Source organism: Pseudophryne corroboree, chromosome 4, assembly GCF_028390025.1.
Source record: "Pseudophryne corroboree isolate aPseCor3 chromosome 4, aPseCor3.hap2, whole genome shotgun sequence".
In the NCBI taxonomy this organism is placed as follows: domain Eukaryota; kingdom Metazoa; phylum Chordata; class Amphibia; order Anura; family Myobatrachidae; genus Pseudophryne; species Pseudophryne corroboree.
In genome coordinates, this window is record NC_086447.1 from 20,342,360 (window position 1) to 20,360,978 (window position 18,619).

Consider the following 18,619-nt stretch of genomic DNA (forward strand, 5'->3'; position numbering starts at 1 on the left):
TGACCACAGTGGCCTGCATTAATGATTTTTAAAATATAACTTGGAGAACGCTTTATACTTGGTATAGTTTTGGGTTTATAAAATGTCAGTACTGACATCTAAGTTTATCAAAAGCATCATCCTTCGAGCCGGAAATGAAGCAGCGACCTTAAGATTTCTGTATCAATCTCTTTTACAGTCCTCCGCTCTACCAGCTGAGATATAGAAGGATTCCATGATTGTACACCTGTGATATTACGTGCTATAAAAATGATTGAGTGTTAATTTTAAACATTATCAACTTTACAAGCAAAATGTAAAATGATTTGACTACACAAAAGAGATTCAACTACTTATTCCTGTGTTGCTTTATCACACTAATTGTCATGTTTAATCATTTGGAAAATATCACTAATAGTTTGACTTATATTTGTGCAAATACGATCAGCTGGCTACAGAGCTAGTTTGGAAAGCACTTTCAATAGATTTTTTAGTGTAGCCAAACTTACATCAAGATTAGAGATGCTTGAGCCTATCAAACCTTCTAAACTCTTTTGAATTTTGCTTGTTTTGTAAACTAATCAAGTGTTCAAGGAATGATGGGGATATTCCATTGTTTGCTCTGATTTGACAATCCATTTTGGACAATGAGCGGCCCTTTTGAGCTAGTGAAGATAATTGTGCTACATGAGAGTATGCACAGACAATTATTTTTCTTTTTTTGCATTAAAGCACAATTTTTAATAAAGGAGAGGTTAATGATATAATAATTAGCACTGAAAGTCATCTGACACGATTTGAAAGTAAAATGTTGTGCATTGAAAGTAACCAAAGCTCTTTTTACTTTGAGTGGACATCATTTTCTTTCAAATGAATTTGATATTTTGCTAAATGTACAAAACTTTCTTACAAATTTGACATTCAAAATGCATTTGTAATTAATAAATGCTACTTAGTATGGCTGCTGAGATTCCTGGGCTCAGTCTCAAGGAGAGGAGGAGAATTGGGGATAGAGAAAGAGAGAACAGGCAGGCATCCTAAAGATTTTGATGTGCCAGTGCCTGACTCACCCTGAACATCACTGGTTTCAAGCTTTTAGCAAATTTTCTGAAAAATTAAACAACCATGTGGTCGTAGTCGGCAGGATTTGAAACTGCGCAGGGAGACACCAGTGGATTTCGAGTCAATCGCCTTAACCACTCAGCCACGACTACCTCTCATGCAATGTGAAGTTTTCACAAAAGTTTCTCTATGGGTTGAGCTACTTCATTTCAGGCTGTGAGGATGACTGAAGTAATATTGTATCAGAGATGATTTCCATGGGAAGTTAATCCTGACCACAGTGGCCTGCGTTAATGATTTTTAAAATATAACTTGGAGAATGCTTTATACTTGGTATAGTTTTGGGTTTATAAAATGTCAGTACTGACATCTAAGTTTATCAAAAGCGTCATCCTTCGAGCCGGAAATGAAGCAGCGACCTTAGGATTTCTGTACCAATTTCTTTTACAGTCCTCCGTTCTACCAGCTGAGATATCGAAGGATTCCATGATTGTACACCTGTGATATTACGTGCTATTAAAATGATTGAGTGTTCATTTTAAACATTATCAACTTTCCAAGCAAAATGAAAAATGATTTGACTACACAAAAGAGATTCAACTACTTATTCCTGTGTTGCTTTATCACACAAATTGTCATGTTTAATCATTTGGAAAATATCACTAATAGTTTGACTTATATTAGTGCAAATACGATCAGCTGGCTACAGAGCTAGTTTGGAAAGCACTTTCAATAGATTTTTTAGTGTAGCCAAACTTACATCAAGATTAGAGATGCTTGAGCCTATCAAACCTTCTACACTCTTTTGAATTTTGCTTGTTTTGTAAACTAATCAAGTGTTCAAGGAATGATGGGGATATTCCATTGTTTTCTCTGATTTGACAATCCATTTTGGACAATGAGCGGCCCTTTTGAGCTAGTGAAGATAATTGTGCTACATGAGAGTATGCACAGACAATTATTTTTCTTTTTTTGCATTAAAGCACAATTTTTAATAAAGGAGAGGTTAATGATATAATAATTAGCACTGAAAGTCATCTGACACGATTTGAAAGTAAAATGTTGTGCATTGAAAGTAACCAAAGCTCTTTTTACTTTGAGTGGACATCATTTTCTTTCAAATGAATTTGATATTTTGCTAAATGTACAAAACTTTCTTACAAATTTGACATTCAAAATGCATTTGTAATTAATAAATGCTACTTAGTATGGCTGCTGAGATTCCTGGGCTCAGTCTCAAGGAGAGGAGGAGAATGGGGGATAGAGAAAGATAGAACAGGCAGGCATCCTAAAGATTTTGATGTGCCAGTGCCTGACTCACCCTGAACATCACTGGTTTCAAGCTTTTAGCAAATTTTCTGAAAAATTAAATAACCATGTGGTCGTAGTCGGTAGGATTTGAACCTGCGCGGGGAGACACCAATAGATTTCGAGTCCATCACCTTAACCACTCGGCCACGACTACCTCTCATACAATGTGATGTTTTCACAAAAGTTTCTCTATGGGTTGAGCTACTTCATTTCAGGCTGTGAGGATGACTGAAGTAATATTTTATCAGAGATGATTTCCATGGGAAGTTTATCCTGACCACAGTGGCCTGCATTAATGATTTTTAAAATATAACTTTGGAGAATGCTTTATACTTGGTATAGTTTTGGGTTTATAAAATGTCAGTACTGACATCTAAGTTTATCAAAAGCGTCATCCTTCGAGCCGGAAATGAAGCAGCGACCTTAGGATTTCTGTACCAATCTCTTTTACAGTCCTCCGCTTTACCAGCTGAGATATCGAAGGATTCCATGATTGTACACCTGTGATATTACGTGCTATTAAAATGATTGAGTGTTAATTTTAAACATTATCAACTTTCCAAGCAAAATGCAAAATGATTTGACTACACAAAAGAGATTCAACTACTTATTCCTGTGTTGCTTTATCACACTAATTGTCATGTTTAATCATTTGGAAAATATCACTAATAGTTTGACTTATATTTGTGCAAATACGATCAGCTGGCTACAGAGCTAGTTTGGAAAGCACTTTCAATAGATTTTTTAGTGTAGCCAAACTTACATCAAGATTAGAGATGCTTGAGCCTATCAAACCTTCTACACTCTTTTGAATTTTGCTTGTTTTGTAAACTAATCAAGTGTTCAAGGAATGATGGGGATATTCCATTGTTTGCTCTGATTTGACAATCCATTTTGGACAATGAGCGGCCCTTTTGAGCTAGTGAAGATAATTGTGCTACATGAGAGTATGCACAGACAATTATTTTTCTTTTTTTGCATTAAAGCACAATTTTTAATAAAGGAGAGGTTAATGATATAATAATTAGCACTGAAAGTCATCTGACACGATTTGAAAGTAAAATTTTGTGCATTGAAAGTAACCAAAGCTCTTTTTACTTTGAGTGGACATCATTTTCTTTCAAATGAATTTGATATTTTGCTAAATGTACAAAACTTTCTTACAAATTTGACATTCAAAATGCATTTGTAATTAATAAATGCTACTTAGTATGGCTGCTGAGATTCCTGGGCTCAGTCTCAAGGAGAGGAGGAGAATTGGGGATAGAGAAAGAGAGAACAGGCAGGCATCCTAAAGATTTTGATGTGCCAGTGCCTGACTCACCCTGAACATCACTGGTTTCAAGCTTTTAGCAAATTTTCTGAAAAATTAAACAACTATGTGGTCGTAGTCGGCAGGATTTGAACCTGCGCAGGGAGACACCAGTGGATTTCGAGTCCATCGCCTTAACCACTCAGCCACGACTACCTCTCATGCAATGTGAAGTTTTCACAAAAGTTTCTCTATGGGTTGAGCTACTTCATTTCAGGCTGTGAGGATGACTGAAGTAATATTGTATCAGAGATGATTTCCATGGGAAGTTAATCCTGACCACAGTGGCCTGCGTTAATGATTTTTAAAATATAACTTGGAGAATGCTTTATACTTGGTATAGTTTTGGGTTTATAAAATGTCAGTACTGACATCTAAGTTTATCAAAAGCGTCATCCTTCGAGCCGGAAATGAAGCAGCGACCTTAGGATTTCTGTACCAATTTCTTTTACAGTCCTCCGCTCTACCAGCTGAGATATCGAAGGATTCCATGATTGTACACCTGTGATATTACGTGCTATTAAAATGATTGAGTGTTAATTTTAAACATTATCAACTTTCCAAGCAAAATGAAAAATGATTTGTCTACACAAAAGAGATTCAACTACTTATTCCTGTGTTGCTTTATCACACAAATTGTCATGTTTAATCATTTGGAAAATATCACTAATAGTTTGACTTATATTAGTGCAAATACGATCAGCTGGCTACAGCGCTAGTTTGGAAAGCACTTTCAATAGATTTTTTAGTGTAGCCAAACTTACATCAAGATTAGAGATGCTTGAGCCTATCAAACCTTCTACACTCTTTTGAATTTTGCTTGTTTTGTAAACTAATCAAGTGTTCAAGGAATGATGGGGATATTCCATTGTTTGCTCTGATTTGACAATCCATTTTGGACAATGAGCGGCCCTTTTGAGCTAGTGAAGATAATTGTGCTACATGAGAGTATGCACAGACAATTATTTTTCTTTTTTTGCATTAAAGCACAATTTTTAATAAAGGAGAGGTTAATGATATAATAATTAGCACTGAAAGTCATCTGACACGATTTGAAAGTAAAATGTTGTGCATTGAAAGTAACCAAAGCTCTTTTTACTTTGAGTGGACATCATTTTCTTTCAAATGAATTTGATATTTTGCTAAATGTACAAAACTTTCTTACAAATTTGACATTCAAAATGCATTTGTAATTAATAAATGCTACTTAGTATGGCTGCTGAAATTCCTGGGCTCAGTCTCAAGGAAAGGAGGAGAATGGGGGATAGAGAAAGAGAGAACAGGCAGGCATCCTAAAGATTTTGATGTGCCAGTGCCTGACTCACCCTGAACATCACTGGTTTCAAGCTTTTAGCAAATTTTCTGAAAAAGTAAACAACCATGTGGTTGTAGTCGGCAGGATTTGAACCTGCGCGGGAAGACCCCAATGGATTTTGAGTCCATCGCCTTAACCACTCGGCCACGACTACCTCTCATGCAATGTGATGTTTTCACAAAAGTTTCTCTATGGGTTGAGCTACTTCATTTCAGGCTGTGAGGATGACTGAAGTAATATTGTATCAGAGATGATTTCCATGGGAAGTTAATCCTGACCACAGTTGCCTGCATTAATGATTTTTAAAATATAACTTGGAGAATGCTTTATACTTGGTATAGGTTTGGGTTTATAAAATGTCAGTACTGACATCTAAGTTTATCAAAAGCGTCATCCTTCGAGCCGGAAATGAAGCAGCGATCTAAGGATTTCTGTACCAATCTCTTTTACAGTCCTCCGCTCTACCAGCTGAGATATCGAAGGATTCCATGATTGTACACCTGTGATATTACGTGCTATTAAAATTATTGAGTGTTAATTTTAAACATTATCAACTTTCCAAGCAAAATGAAAAATGATTTGACTACACAAAAGAGATTCAACTACTTATTCCTGTGTTGCTTTATCACACAAATTGTCATGTTTAATAATTTGGAAAATATCACTAATAGTTTGACTTATATTTGTGCAAATACGATCAGCTGGCTACAGAGCTAGTTTGGAAAGCACTTTCAATAGATTTTTTAGTGTTGCCAAACTTACATCAAGATTAGAGATGCTTGAGCCTATCAAACCTTCTACACTCTTTTGAATTTTGCTTGTTTTGTAAACTAATCAAGTGTTCAAGGAATGATGGGGATATTCCATTGTTTGCTCTGATTTGACAATCCATTTTGGACAATGAGCGGCCCTTTTGAGCTAGTGAAGATAATTGTGCTACATGAGAGTATGCACAGACAATTATTTTTCTTTTTTGCATTAAAGCACAATTTTTAATAAAGGAGAGGTTAATGATATAATAATTAGCACTGAAAGTCATCTGACACGATTTGAAAGTAAAATGTTGTGCATTGAAAGTAACCAAAGCTCTTTTTACTTTGAGTGGACATCATTTTCTTTCAAATGAATTTGATATTTTGCTAAATGTACAAAACTTTCTTACAAATTTGACATTCAAAATGCATTTGTAATTAATAAATGCTACTTAGTATGGCTGCTGAAATTCCTGGGCTCAGTCTCAAGGAAAGGAGGAGAATGGGGGATAGAGAAAGAGAGAACAGGCAGGCATCCTAAAGATTTTGATGTGCCAGTGCCTGACTCACCCTGAACATCACTGGTTTCAAGCTTTTAGCAAATTTTCTGAAAAATTAAACAACCATGTGGTCATAGTCGGCAGGATTTGAACCTGCGCGGGGAGACCCCAATGGATTTCGAGTCCATCGCCTTAACCACTCGGCCACGACTACCTCTCATGCAATGTGAAGTTTTCACAAAAGTTTCTCTATGGGTTGAGCTACTTCATTTCAGGATGTGAGGATGACTGAAGTAATATTGTATCAGAGATGATTTCCATGGGAAGTTAATCCTGACCACAGTGGCCTGCGTTAATGATTTTTAAAATATAACTTGGAGAATGCTTTATACTTGGTATAGTTTTGGGTTTATAAAATGTCAGTACTGACATCTAAGTTTATCAAAAGCGTCATCCTTCGAGCCGGAAATAAAGCAGCGACCTTAGGATTTCTGTACCAATCTCTTTTACAGTCCTCCGCTTTACCAGCTGAGATATCGAAGGATTCCATGATTGTACACCTGTGATATTACGTGCTATTAAAATGATTGAGTGTTAATTTTAAACATTATCAACTTTCCAAGCAAAATGAAAAATGATTTGACTACACAAAAGAGATTCAACTACTTATTCCTGTGTTGCTTTATCACACTAATTGTCATGTTTAATCATTTGGAAAATATCACTAATAGTTTGACTTATATTTGTGCAAATACGATCAGCTGGCTACAGAGCTAGTTTGGAAAGCACTTTCAATAGATTTTTTAGTGTAGCCAAACTTACATCAAGATTAGAGATGCTTGAGCCTATCAAACCTTCTACACTCTTTTGAATTTTGCTTGTTTTGTAAACTAATCAAGTGTTCAAGGAATGATGGGGATATTCCATTGTTTGCTCTGATTTGACAATCCATTTTGGACAATGAGCGGCCCTTTTGAGCTAGTGAAGATAATTGTGCTACATGAGAGTATGCACAGACAATTATTTTTCTTTTTTTGCATTAAAGCACAATTTTTAATAAAGGAGAGGTTAATGATATAATAATTAGCACTGAAAGTCATCTGACACGATTTGAAAGTAAAATGTTGTGCATTGAAAGTAACCAAAGCTCTTTTTACTTTGAGTGGACATCATTTTCTTTCAAATGAATTTGATATTTTGCTAAATGTACAAAACTTTCTTACAAATTTGACATTCAAAATGCATTTGTAATTAATAAATGCTACTTAGTATGGCTGCTGAGATTCCTGGGCTCAGTCTCAAGGAGAGAAGGAGAATGGGGGATAGAGAAAGAGAGAACAGGCAGGCATCCTAAAGATTTTGATGTGCCAGTGCCTGACTCACCCTGAACATCACTGGTTTCAAGCTTTTAGCAAATTTTCTGAAAAATTAAACAACCATGTGGTCGTAGTCGACAGGATTTGAACCTGCGCGGGGAGACCCCAATGGATTTCGAGTCCATCGCCTTAACCACTCGGCCACGACTACCTCTCATGCAATGTGATGTTTTCACAAAAGTTTCTCTATGGGTTGAGCTACTTCATTTCAGGCTGTGAGGATGACTGAAGTAATATTGTATCAGAGATGATTTCCATGGGAAGTTAATCCTGACCACAGTTGCCTGCATTAATGATTTTTAAAATATAACTTGGAGAATGCTTTATACTTGGTATAGGTTTGGGTTTATAAAATGTCAGTACTGACATCTAAGTTTATCAAAAGCGTCATCCTTCGAGCCGGAAATGAAGCAGCGACCTAAGGATTTCTGTACCAATCTCTTTTACAGTCCTCCGCTCTACCAGCTGAGATATCGAAGGATTCCATGATTGTACACCTGTGATATTACGTGCTATTAAAATGATTGAGTGTTAATTTTAAACATTATCAACTTTCCAAGCAAAATGAAAAATGATTTGACTACACAAAAGAGATTCAACTACTTATTCCTGTGTTGCTTTTTCACACAAATTGCCATGTTTAATAATTTGGAAAATATCACTAATAGTTTGACTTATATTTGTGCAAATACGATCAGCTGGCTACAGAGCTAGTTTGGAAAGCACTTTCAATAGATTTTTTAGTGTAGCCAAACTTACATCAAGATTAGAGATGCTTGAGCCTATCAAACCTTCTACACTCTTTTGAATTTTGCTTGCTTTGTAAACTAATCAAGTGTTCAAGGAATGATGGGGATATTCCATTGTTTGCTCTGATTTGACAATCCATTTTGGACAATGAGCGGCCCTTTTGAGCTAGTGAAGATAATTGTGCTACATGAGAGTATGCACAGACAATTATTTTTCTTTTTTTGCATTAAAGCACAATTTTTAATAAAGGAGAGGTTAATGATATAATAATTAGCACTGAAAGTCATCTGACACGATTTGAAAGTAAAATGTTGTGCATTGAAAGTAACCAAAGCTCTTTTTACTTTGAGTGGACATCATTTTCTTTCAAATGAATTTGATATTTTGCTAAATGTACAAAACTTTCTTACAAATTTGACATTCAAAATGCATTTGTAATTAATAAATGCTACTTAGTATGGCTGCTGAAATTCCTGGGCTCAGTCTCAAGGAAAGGAGGAGAATGGGGGATAGAGAAAGAGAGAACAGGCAGGCTTCCTAAAGATTTTGATGTGCCAGTGCCTGACTCACCCTGAACATCACTGGTTTCAAGCTTTTAGCAAATTTTCTGAAAAATTAAACAACCATGTGGTCGTAGTCGGCAGGATTTGAACCTGCGCGGGGAGACCACAATGGATTTCGAGTCCATCGCCTTAACCACTCGGCCACGACTACCTCTCATGCAATGTGATGTTTTCACAAAAGTTTCTCTATGGGTTGAGCTACTTCATTTCATGATGTGAGGATGACTGAAGTAATATTGTATCAGAGATTATTTCCATGGGAAGTTAATCCTGACCACAGTGGCCTGCGTTAATGATTTTTAAAATATAACTTGGAGAATGCTTTATACTTGGTATAGTTTTGGGTTTATAAAATGTCAGTACTGACATCTAAGTTTATCAAAAGCGTCATCCTTCGAGCCGGAAATAAAGCAGCGACCTTAGGATTTCTGTACCAATCTCTTTTACAGTCCTCCGCTTTACCAGCTGAGATATCGAAGGATTCCATGATTGTACACCTGTGATATTACGTGCTATTAAAATGATTGAGTGTTAATTTTAAACATTATCAACTTTCCAAGCAAAATGAAAAATGATTTGACTACACAAAAGAGATTCAACTACTTATTCCTGTGTTGCTTTATCACACTAATTGTCATGTTTAATCATTTGGAAAATATCACTAATAGTTTGACTTATATTTGTGCAAATACGATCAGCTGGCTACAGAGCTAGTTTGGAAAGCACTTTCAATATATTTTTTAGTGTAGCCAAACTTACATCAAGATTAGAGATGCTTGAGCCTATCAAACCTTCTACACTCTTTTGAATTTTGCTTGTTTTGTAAACTAATCAAGTGTTCAAGGAATGATGGGGATATTCCATTGTTTGCTCTGATTTGACAATCCATTTTGCACAATGAGCGGCCCTTTTGAGCTAGTGAAGATAATTGTGCTACATGAGAGTATGCACAGACAATTATTTTTCTTTTTTTGCATTAAAGCACAATTTTTAATAAAGGAGAGGTTAATGATATAATAATTAGCACTGAAAGTCATCTGACACGATTTGAAAGTAAAATGTTGTGCATTGAAAGTAACCAAAGCTCTTTTTACTTTGAGTGGACATCATTTTCTTTCAAATGAATTTGATATTTTGCTAAATGTACAAAACTTTCTTACAAATTTGACATTCAAAATGCATTTGTAATTAATAAATGCTACTTAGTATGGCTGCTGAGATTCCTGGGCTCGGTCTCAAGGAGAGGAGGAGAATGGGGGATAGAGAAAGAGAGAACAGGCAGGCATCCTAAAGATTTTGATGTGCCAGTGCCTGACTCACCCTGAACATCACTGGTTTCAAGCTTTTAGCAAATTTTCTGAAAAATTAAACAACCATGTGGTCGTAGTCGGCAAGATTTGAACCTGCACGGGGAGACCCCAATGGATTTCGAGTCCATCACCTTAACCACTCGGCCACGACTACCTCTCATGCAATGTGATGTTTTCACAGAAGTTTCTCTATGGGTTGAGCTACTTCATTTCAGGCTGTGAGGATGACTGAAGTAATATTGTATCAGAGATGATTTCCATGGGAAGTTAATCCTGACCACAGTTGCCTGCATTAATGATTTTTAAAATATAACTTGGAGAATGCTTTATACTTGGTATAGGTTTGGGTTTATAAAATGTCTGTACTGACATCTAAGTTTATCAAAAGCGTCATCCTTCGAGCCGGAAATGAAGCAGCGACCTAAGGATTTCTGTACCAATCTCTTTTACAGTCCTCCGCTCTACCAGCTGAGATATCGAAGGATTCCATGATTGTACACCTGTGATATTACGTGCTATTAAAATGATTGAGTGTTAATTTTAAACATTATCAACTTTCCAAACAAAATGAAAAATGATTTGACTACACAAAAGAGATTCAACTACTTATTCCTGTGTTGCTTTATCACACAAATTGTCATGTTTAATAATTTGGAAAATATCACTAATAGTTTGACTTATATTTGTGCAAATACGATAAGCTGGCTACAGAGCTAGTTTGGAAAGCACTTTCAATAGATTTTTTAGTGTAGCCAAACTTACATCAAGATTAGAGATGCTTGAGCCTATCAAACCTTCTACACTCTTTTGAATTTTGCTTGTTTTGTAAAATAATCAAGTGTTCAAGGAATGATGGGGATTTTCCATTGTTTGCTCTGATTTGACAATCCATTTTGGACAATGAGCGGCCCATTTGAGCTAGTGAAGATAATTGTGCTACATGAGAGTATGCACAGACAATTATTTTTCTTTTTTTGCATTAAAGCACAATTTTTAATAAAGGAGAGGTTAATGATATAATAATTAGCACTGAAAGTCATCTGACACGATTTGAAAGTAAAATGTTGTGCATTGAAAGTAACCAAAGCTCTTTTTACTTTGAGTGGACATCATTTTCTTTCAAATGAATTTGATATTTTGCTAAATGTACAAAACTTTCTTACAAATTTGACATTCAAAATGCATTTGTAATTAATAAATGCTACTTAGTATGGCTGCTGAGATTCCTGGGCTCAGTCTCAAGGAGAGGAGGAGAATGGGGGATAGAGAAAGAGAGAACAGGCAGGCATCCTAAAGATTTTGATGTGCCAGTGCCTGACTCACCCTGAACATCACTGGTTTCAAGCTTTTAGCAAATTTTCTGAAAAATTAAACAACCATATGGTCGTAGTCGGCAGGATTTGAACCTGCGCGGGGAGACCCCAATGGATTTCGAGTCCATCGCCTTAACCACTCGGCCACGACTACCTCTCATGCAATGTGAAGTTTTCACAAAAGTTTCTCTATGGGTTGAGCTACTTCATTTCAGGATGTGAGGATGACTGAAGTAATATTGTATCAGAGATGATTTCCATGGGAAGTTAATCCTGACCACAGTGGCCTGCGTTAATGATTTTTAAAATATAACTTGGAGAATGCTTTATACTTGGTATAGTTTTGGGTTTATAAAATGTCAGTACTGACATCTAAGTTTATCAAAAGCGTCATCCTTCGAGCCGGAAATAAAGCAGCGACCTTAGGATTTCTGTACCAATCTCTTTTACAGTCCTCCGCTTTACCAGCTGAGATATCGAAGGATTCCATGATTGTACACCTGTGATATTACGTGCTATTAAAATGATTGAGTGTTAATTTTAAACATTATCAACTTTCCAAGCAAAATGAAAAATGATTTGACTACACAAAAGAGATTCAACTACTTATTCCTGTGTTGCTTTATCACACTAATTGTCATGTTTAATCATTTGGAAAATATCACTAATAGTTTGACTTATATTTGTGCAAATACGATCAGCTGGCTACAGAGCTAGTTTGGAAAGCACTTTCAATAGATTTTTTAGTGTAGCCAAACTTACATCAAGATTAGAGATGCTTGAGCCTATCAAACCTTCTACACTCTTTTGAATTTTGCTTGTTTTGTAAACTAATCAAGTGTTCAAGGAATGATGGGGATATTCCATTGTTTGCTCTGATTTGACAATCCATTTTGGACAATGAGCGGCCCTTTTGAGCTAGTGAAGATAATTGTGCTACATGAGAGTATGCACAGACAATTATTTTTCTTTTTTTGCATTAAAGCACAATTTTTAATAAAGGAGAGGTTAATGATATAATAATTAGCACTGAAAGTCATCTGACACGATTTGAAAGTAAAATGTTGTGCATTGAAAGTAACCAAAGCTCTTTTTACTTTGAGTGGACATCATTTTCTTTCAAATGAATTTGATATTTTGCTAAATGTACAAAACTTTCTTACAAATTTGACATTCAAAATGCATTTGTAATTAATAAATGCTACTTAGTATGGCTGCTGAGATTCCTGGGCTCAGTCTCAAGGAGAGAAGGAGAATGGGGGATAGAGAAAGAGAGAACAGGCAGGCATCCTAAAGATTTTGATGTGCCAGTGCCTGACTCACCCTGAACATCACTGGTTTCAAGCTTTTAGCAAATTTTCTGAAAAATTAAACAACCATGTGGTCGTAGTCGGCAGGATTTGAACCTGCGCAGGGAGACCCCAATGGATTTCGAGTCCATCGCCTTAACCACTCGGCCACGACTACCTCTCATGCAATGTGATGTTTTCACAAAAGTTTCTCTATGGGTTGAGCTACTTCATTTCAGGCTGTGAGGATGACTGAAGTAATATTGTATCAGAGATGATTTCCATGGGAAGTTAATCCTGACCACAGTTGCCTGCATTAATGATTTTTAAAATATAACTTGGAGAATGCTTTATACTTGGTATAGGTTTGGGTTTATAAAATGTCAGTACTGACATCTAAGTTTATCAAAAGCGTCATCCTTCGAGCCGGAAATGAAGCAGCGACCTAAGGATTTCTGTACCAATCTCTTTTACAGTCCTCCGCTCTACCAGCTGAGATATCGAAGGATTCCATGATTGTACACCTGTGATATTACGTGCTATTAAAATGATTGAGTGTTAATTTTAAACATTATCAACTTTCCAAGCAAAATGAAAAATGATTTGACTACACAAAAGAGATTCAACTACTTATTCCTGTGTTGCTTTATCACACAAATTGCCATGTTTAATAATTTGGAAAATATCACTAATAGTTTGACTTATATTTGTGCAAATACGATCAGCTGGCTACAGAGCTAGTTTGGAAAGCACTTTCAATAGATTTTTTAGTGTAGCCAAACTTACATCAAGATTAGAGATGCTTGAGCCTATCAAACCTTCTACACTCTTTTGAATTTTGCTTGCTTTGTAAACTAATCAAGTGTTCAAGGAATGATGGGGATATTCCATTGTTTGCTCTGATTTGACAATCCATTTTGGACAATGAGCGGCCCTTTTGAGCTAGTGAAGATAATTGTGCTACATGAGAGTATGCACAGACAATTATTTTTCTTTTTTTGCATTAAAGCACAATTTTTAATAAAGGAGAGGTTAATGATATAATAATTAGCACTGAAAGTCATCTGACACGATTTGAAAGTAAAATGTTGTGCATTGAAAGTAACCAAAGCTCTTTTTACTTTGAGTGGACATCATTTTCTTTCAAATGAATTTGATATTTTGCTAAATGTACAAAACTTTCTTACAAATTTGACATTCAAAATGCATTTGTAATTAATAAATGCTACTTAGTATGGCTGCTGAAATTCCTGGGCTCAGTCTCAAGGAAAGGAGGAGAATGGGGGATAGAGAAAGAGAGAACAGGCAGGCATCCTAAAGATTTTGATGTGCCAGTGCCTGACTCACCCTGAACATCACTGGTTTCAAGCTTTTAGCAAATTTTCTGAAAAAGTAAACAACCATGTGGTCGTAGTCGGCAGGATTTGAACCTGCGCGGGAAGACCCCAATGGATTTTGAGTCCATCGCCTTAACCACTCGGCCACGACTACCTCTCATGCAATGTGATGTTTTCACAAAAGTTTCTCTATGGGTTGAGCTACTTCATTTCAGGCTGTGAGGATGACTGAAGTAATATTGTATCAGAGATGATTTCCATGGGAAGTTAATCCTGACCACAGTTGCCTGCATTAATGATTTTTAAAATATAACTTGGAGAATGCTTTATACTTGGTATAGGTTTGGGTTTATAAAATGTCAGTACTGACATCTAAGTTTATCAAAAGCGTCATCCTTCGAGCCGGAAATGAAGCAGCGATCTAAGGATTTCTGTACCAATCTCTTTTACAGTCCTCCGCTCTACCAGCTGAGATATCGAAGGATTCCATGATTGTACACCTGTGATATTACGTGCTATTAAAATTATTGAGTGTTAATTTTAAACATTATCAACTTTCCAAGCAAAATGAAAAATGATTTGACTACACAAAAGAGATTCAACTACTTATTCCTGTGTTGCTTTATCACACAAATTGTCATGTTTAATAATTTGGAAAATATCACTAATAGTTTGACTTATATTTGTGCAAATACGATCAGCTGGCTACAGAGCTAGTTTGGAAAGCACTTTCAATAGATTTTTTAGTGTTGCCAAACTTACATCAAGATTAGAGATGCTTGAGCCTATCAAACCTTCTACACTCTTTTGAATTTTGCTTGTTTTGTAAACTAATCAAGTGTTCAAGGAATGATGGGGATATTCCATTGTTTGCTCTGATTTGACAATCCATTTTGGACAATGAGCGGCCCTTTTGAGCTAGTGAAGATAATTGTGCTACATGAGAGTATGCACAGACAATTATTTTTCTTTTTTGCATTAAAGCACAATTTTTAATAAAGGAGAGGTTAATGATATAATAATTAGCACTGAAAGTCATCTGACACGATTTGAAAGTAAAATGTTGTGCATTGAAAGTAACCAAAGCTCTTTTTACTTTGAGTGGACATCATTTTCTTTCAAATGAATTTGATATTTTGCTAAATGTACAAAACTTTCTTACAAATTTGACATTCAAAATGCATTTGTAATTAATAAATGCTACTTAGTATGGCTGCTGAAATTCCTGGGCTCAGTCTCAAGGAAAGGAGGAGAATGGGGGATAGAGAAAGAGAGAACAGGCAGGCATCCTAAAGATTTTGATGTGCCAGTGCCTGACTCACCCTGAACATCACTGGTTTCAAGCTTTTAGCAAATTTTCTGAAAAATTAAACAACCATGTGGTCATAGTCGGCAGGATTTGAACCTGCGCGGGGAGACCCCAATGGATTTCGAGTCCATCGCCTTAACCACTCGGCCACGACTACCTCTCATGCAATGTGAAGTTTTCACAAAAGTTTCTCTATGGGTTGAGCTACTTCATTTCAGGATGTGAGGATGACTGAAGTAATATTGTATCAGAGATGATTTCCATGGGAAGTTAATCCTGACCACAGTGGCCTGCGTTAATGATTTTTAAAATATAACTTGGAGAATGCTTTATACTTGGTATAGTTTTGGGTTTATAAAATGTCAGTACTGACATCTAAGTTTATCAAAAGCGTCATCCTTCGAGCCGGAAATAAAGCAGCGACCTTAGGATTTCTGTACCAATCTCTTTTACAGTCCTCCGCTTTACCAGCTGAGATATCGAAGGATTCCATGATTGTACACCTGTGATATTACGTGCTATTAAAATGATTGAGTGTTAATTTTAAACATTATCAACTTTCCAAGCAAAATGAAAAATGATTTGACTACACAAAAGAGATTCAACTACTTATTCCTGTGTTGCTTTATCACACAAATTGTCATGTTTAATAATTTGGAAAATATCACTAATAGTTTGACTTATATTTGTGCAAATACGATCAGCTGGCTACAGAGCTAGTTTGGAAAGCACTTTCAATAGATTTTTTAGTGTAGCCAAACTTACATCAAGATTAGAGATGCTTGAGCCTATCAAACCTTCTACACTCTTTTGAATTTTGCTTGTTTTGTAAACTAATCAAGTGTTCAAGGAATGATGGGGATATTCCATTGTTTGCTCTGATTTGACAATCCATTTTGGACAATGAGCGGCCCTTTTGAGCTAGTGAAGATAATTGTGCTACATGAGAGTATGCACAGACAATTATTTTTCTTTTTTTGCATTAAAGCACAATTTTTAATAAAGGAGAGGTTAATGATATAATAATTAGCACTGAAAGTCATCTGACACGATTTGAAAGTAAAATGTTGTGCATTGAAAGTAACCAAAGCTCTTTTTACTTTGAGTGGACATCATTTTCTTTCAAATGAATTTGATATTTTGCTAAATGTACAAAACTTTCTTACAAATTTGACATTCAAAATGCATTTGTAATTAATAAATGCTACTTAGTATGGCTGCTGAGATTCCTGGGCTCAGTCTCAAGGAGAGAAGGAGAATGGGGGATAGAGAAAGAGAGAACAGGCAGGCATCCTAAAGATTTTGATGTGCCAGTGCCTGACTCACCCTGAACATCACTGGTTTCAAGCTTTTAGCAAATTTTCTGAAAAATTAAACAACCATGTGGTCGTAGTCGGCAGGATTTGAACCTGCGCAGGGAGACCCCAATGGATTTCGAGTCCATCGCCTTAACCACTCGGCCACGACTACCTCTCATGCAATGTGATGTTTTCACAAAAGTTTCTCTATGGGTTGAGCTACTTCATTTCAGGCTGTGAGGATGACTGAAGTAATATTGTATCAGAGATGATTTCCATGGGAAGTTAATCCTGACCACAGTTGCCTGCATTAATGATTTTTAAAATATAACTTGGAGAATGCTTTATACTTGGTATAGGTTTGGGTTTATAAAATGTCAGTACTGACATCTAAGTTTATCAAAAGCGTCATCCTTCGAGCCGGAAATGAAGCAGCGACCTAAGGATTTCTGTACCAATCTCTTTTACAGTCCTCCGCTCTACCAGCTGAGATATCGAAGGATTCCATGATTGTACACCTGTGATATTACGTGCTATTAAAATGATTGAGTGTTAATTTTAAACATTATCAACTTTCCAAACAAAATGAAAAATGATTTGACTACACAAAAGAGATTCAACTACTTATTCCTGTGTTGCTTTATCACACAAATTGTCATGTTTAATAATTTGGAAAATATCACTAATAGTTTGACTTATATTTGTGCAAATACGATAAGCTGGCTACAGAGCTAGTTTGGAAAGCACTTTCAATAGATTTTTTAGTGTAGCCAAACTTACATCAAGATTAGAGATGCTTGAGCCTATCAAACCTTCTACACTCTTTTGAATTTTGCTTGTTTTGTAAAATAATCAAGTGTTCAAGGAATGATGGGGATTTTCCATTGTTTGCTCTGATTTGACAATCCATTTTGGACAATGAGCGGCCCATTTGAGCTAGTGAAGATAATTGTGCTACATGAGAGTATGCACAGACAATTATTTTTCTTTTTTTGCATTAAAGCACAATTTTTAATAAAGGAGAGGTTAATGATATAATAATTAGCACTGAAAGTCATCTGACACGATTTGAAAGTAAAATGTTGTGCATTGAAAGTAACCAAAGCTCTTTTTACTTTGAGTGGACATCATTTTCTTTCAAATGAATTTGATATTTTGCTAAATGTACAAAACTTTCTTACAAATTTGACATTCAAAATGCATTTGTAATTAATAAATGCTACTTAGTATGGCTGCTGAGATTCCTGGGCTCAGTCTCAAGGAGAGGAGGAGAATGGGGGATAGAGAAAGAGAGAACAGGCAGGCATCCTAAAGATTTTGATGTGCCAGTGCCTGACTCAACCTGAACATCACTGGTTTCAAGCTTTTAGCAAATTTTCTGAAAAATTAAACAACCATATGGTCGTAGTCGGCAGGATTTGAACCTGCGCGGGGAGACCCCAATGGATTTCGAGTCCATCGCCTTAACCACTCGGCCACGACTACCTCTCATGCAATGTGATGTTTTCACAAAAGTTTCTCTATGGGTTGAGCTACTTCATTTCAGGCTGTGAGGATGACTGAAGTAATATTGTATCAGAGATGATTTCCATGGGAAGTTAATCCTGACCACAGTTGCCTGCATTAATGATTTTTAAAATATAACTTGGAGAATGCTTTATACTTGGTATAGGTTTGGGTTTATAAAATGTCAGTACTGACATCTAAGTTTATCAAAAGCGTCATCCTTCGAGCCGGAAATGAAGCAGCGACCTAAGGATTTCTGTACCAATCTCTTTTACAGTCCTCCGCTCTACCAGCTGAGATATCGAAGGATTCCATGATTGTACACCTGTGATATTAC

At 36.0% G+C, this 18,619-nt stretch overlaps 13 non-coding genes across 13 annotated transcripts; all 13 read right to left on the reverse strand.

The window, feature by feature from the left end:
* Positions 1-2,424: 2,424 nt before the first annotated feature.
* TRNAS-CGA (transfer RNA serine (anticodon CGA)) lies at positions 2,425-2,506 on the reverse strand. Its single transcript has one exon. It is a non-coding gene; the product is annotated as a tRNA-Ser (tRNA).
* Positions 2,507-3,738: 1,232 nt separating this feature from the next.
* Positions 3,739-3,820, reverse strand: TRNAS-CGA (transfer RNA serine (anticodon CGA)). Its single transcript has one exon. It is a non-coding gene; the product is annotated as a tRNA-Ser (tRNA).
* A 1,231-nt stretch (positions 3,821-5,051) lies between these two features.
* TRNAL-CAA (transfer RNA leucine (anticodon CAA)) lies at positions 5,052-5,133 on the reverse strand. Its single transcript has one exon. It is a non-coding gene; the product is annotated as a tRNA-Leu (tRNA).
* Positions 5,134-6,363: 1,230 nt separating this feature from the next.
* On the reverse strand, positions 6,364-6,445 carry TRNAS-CGA (transfer RNA serine (anticodon CGA)). The gene has a single exon. It is a non-coding gene; the product is annotated as a tRNA-Ser (tRNA).
* Positions 6,446-7,676: 1,231 nt separating this feature from the next.
* Positions 7,677-7,758, reverse strand: TRNAS-CGA (transfer RNA serine (anticodon CGA)). The gene has a single exon. It is a non-coding gene; the product is annotated as a tRNA-Ser (tRNA).
* A 1,231-nt stretch (positions 7,759-8,989) lies between these two features.
* Positions 8,990-9,071, reverse strand: TRNAS-CGA (transfer RNA serine (anticodon CGA)). The gene has a single exon. It is a non-coding gene; the product is annotated as a tRNA-Ser (tRNA).
* A 1,231-nt stretch (positions 9,072-10,302) lies between these two features.
* Positions 10,303-10,384, reverse strand: TRNAS-CGA (transfer RNA serine (anticodon CGA)). The gene has a single exon. It is a non-coding gene; the product is annotated as a tRNA-Ser (tRNA).
* A 1,231-nt stretch (positions 10,385-11,615) lies between these two features.
* Positions 11,616-11,697, reverse strand: TRNAS-CGA (transfer RNA serine (anticodon CGA)). The gene has a single exon. It is a non-coding gene; the product is annotated as a tRNA-Ser (tRNA).
* Positions 11,698-12,928: 1,231 nt separating this feature from the next.
* On the reverse strand, positions 12,929-13,010 carry TRNAS-CGA (transfer RNA serine (anticodon CGA)). The gene has a single exon. It is a non-coding gene; the product is annotated as a tRNA-Ser (tRNA).
* Positions 13,011-14,241: 1,231 nt separating this feature from the next.
* Positions 14,242-14,323, reverse strand: TRNAL-CAA (transfer RNA leucine (anticodon CAA)). Its single transcript has one exon. It is a non-coding gene; the product is annotated as a tRNA-Leu (tRNA).
* Positions 14,324-15,553: 1,230 nt separating this feature from the next.
* On the reverse strand, positions 15,554-15,635 carry TRNAS-CGA (transfer RNA serine (anticodon CGA)). The gene has a single exon. It is a non-coding gene; the product is annotated as a tRNA-Ser (tRNA).
* Positions 15,636-16,866: 1,231 nt separating this feature from the next.
* TRNAS-CGA (transfer RNA serine (anticodon CGA)) lies at positions 16,867-16,948 on the reverse strand. The gene has a single exon. It is a non-coding gene; the product is annotated as a tRNA-Ser (tRNA).
* Positions 16,949-18,179: 1,231 nt separating this feature from the next.
* On the reverse strand, positions 18,180-18,261 carry TRNAS-CGA (transfer RNA serine (anticodon CGA)). The gene has a single exon. It is a non-coding gene; the product is annotated as a tRNA-Ser (tRNA).
* Positions 18,262-18,619: the final 358 nt, after the last annotated feature.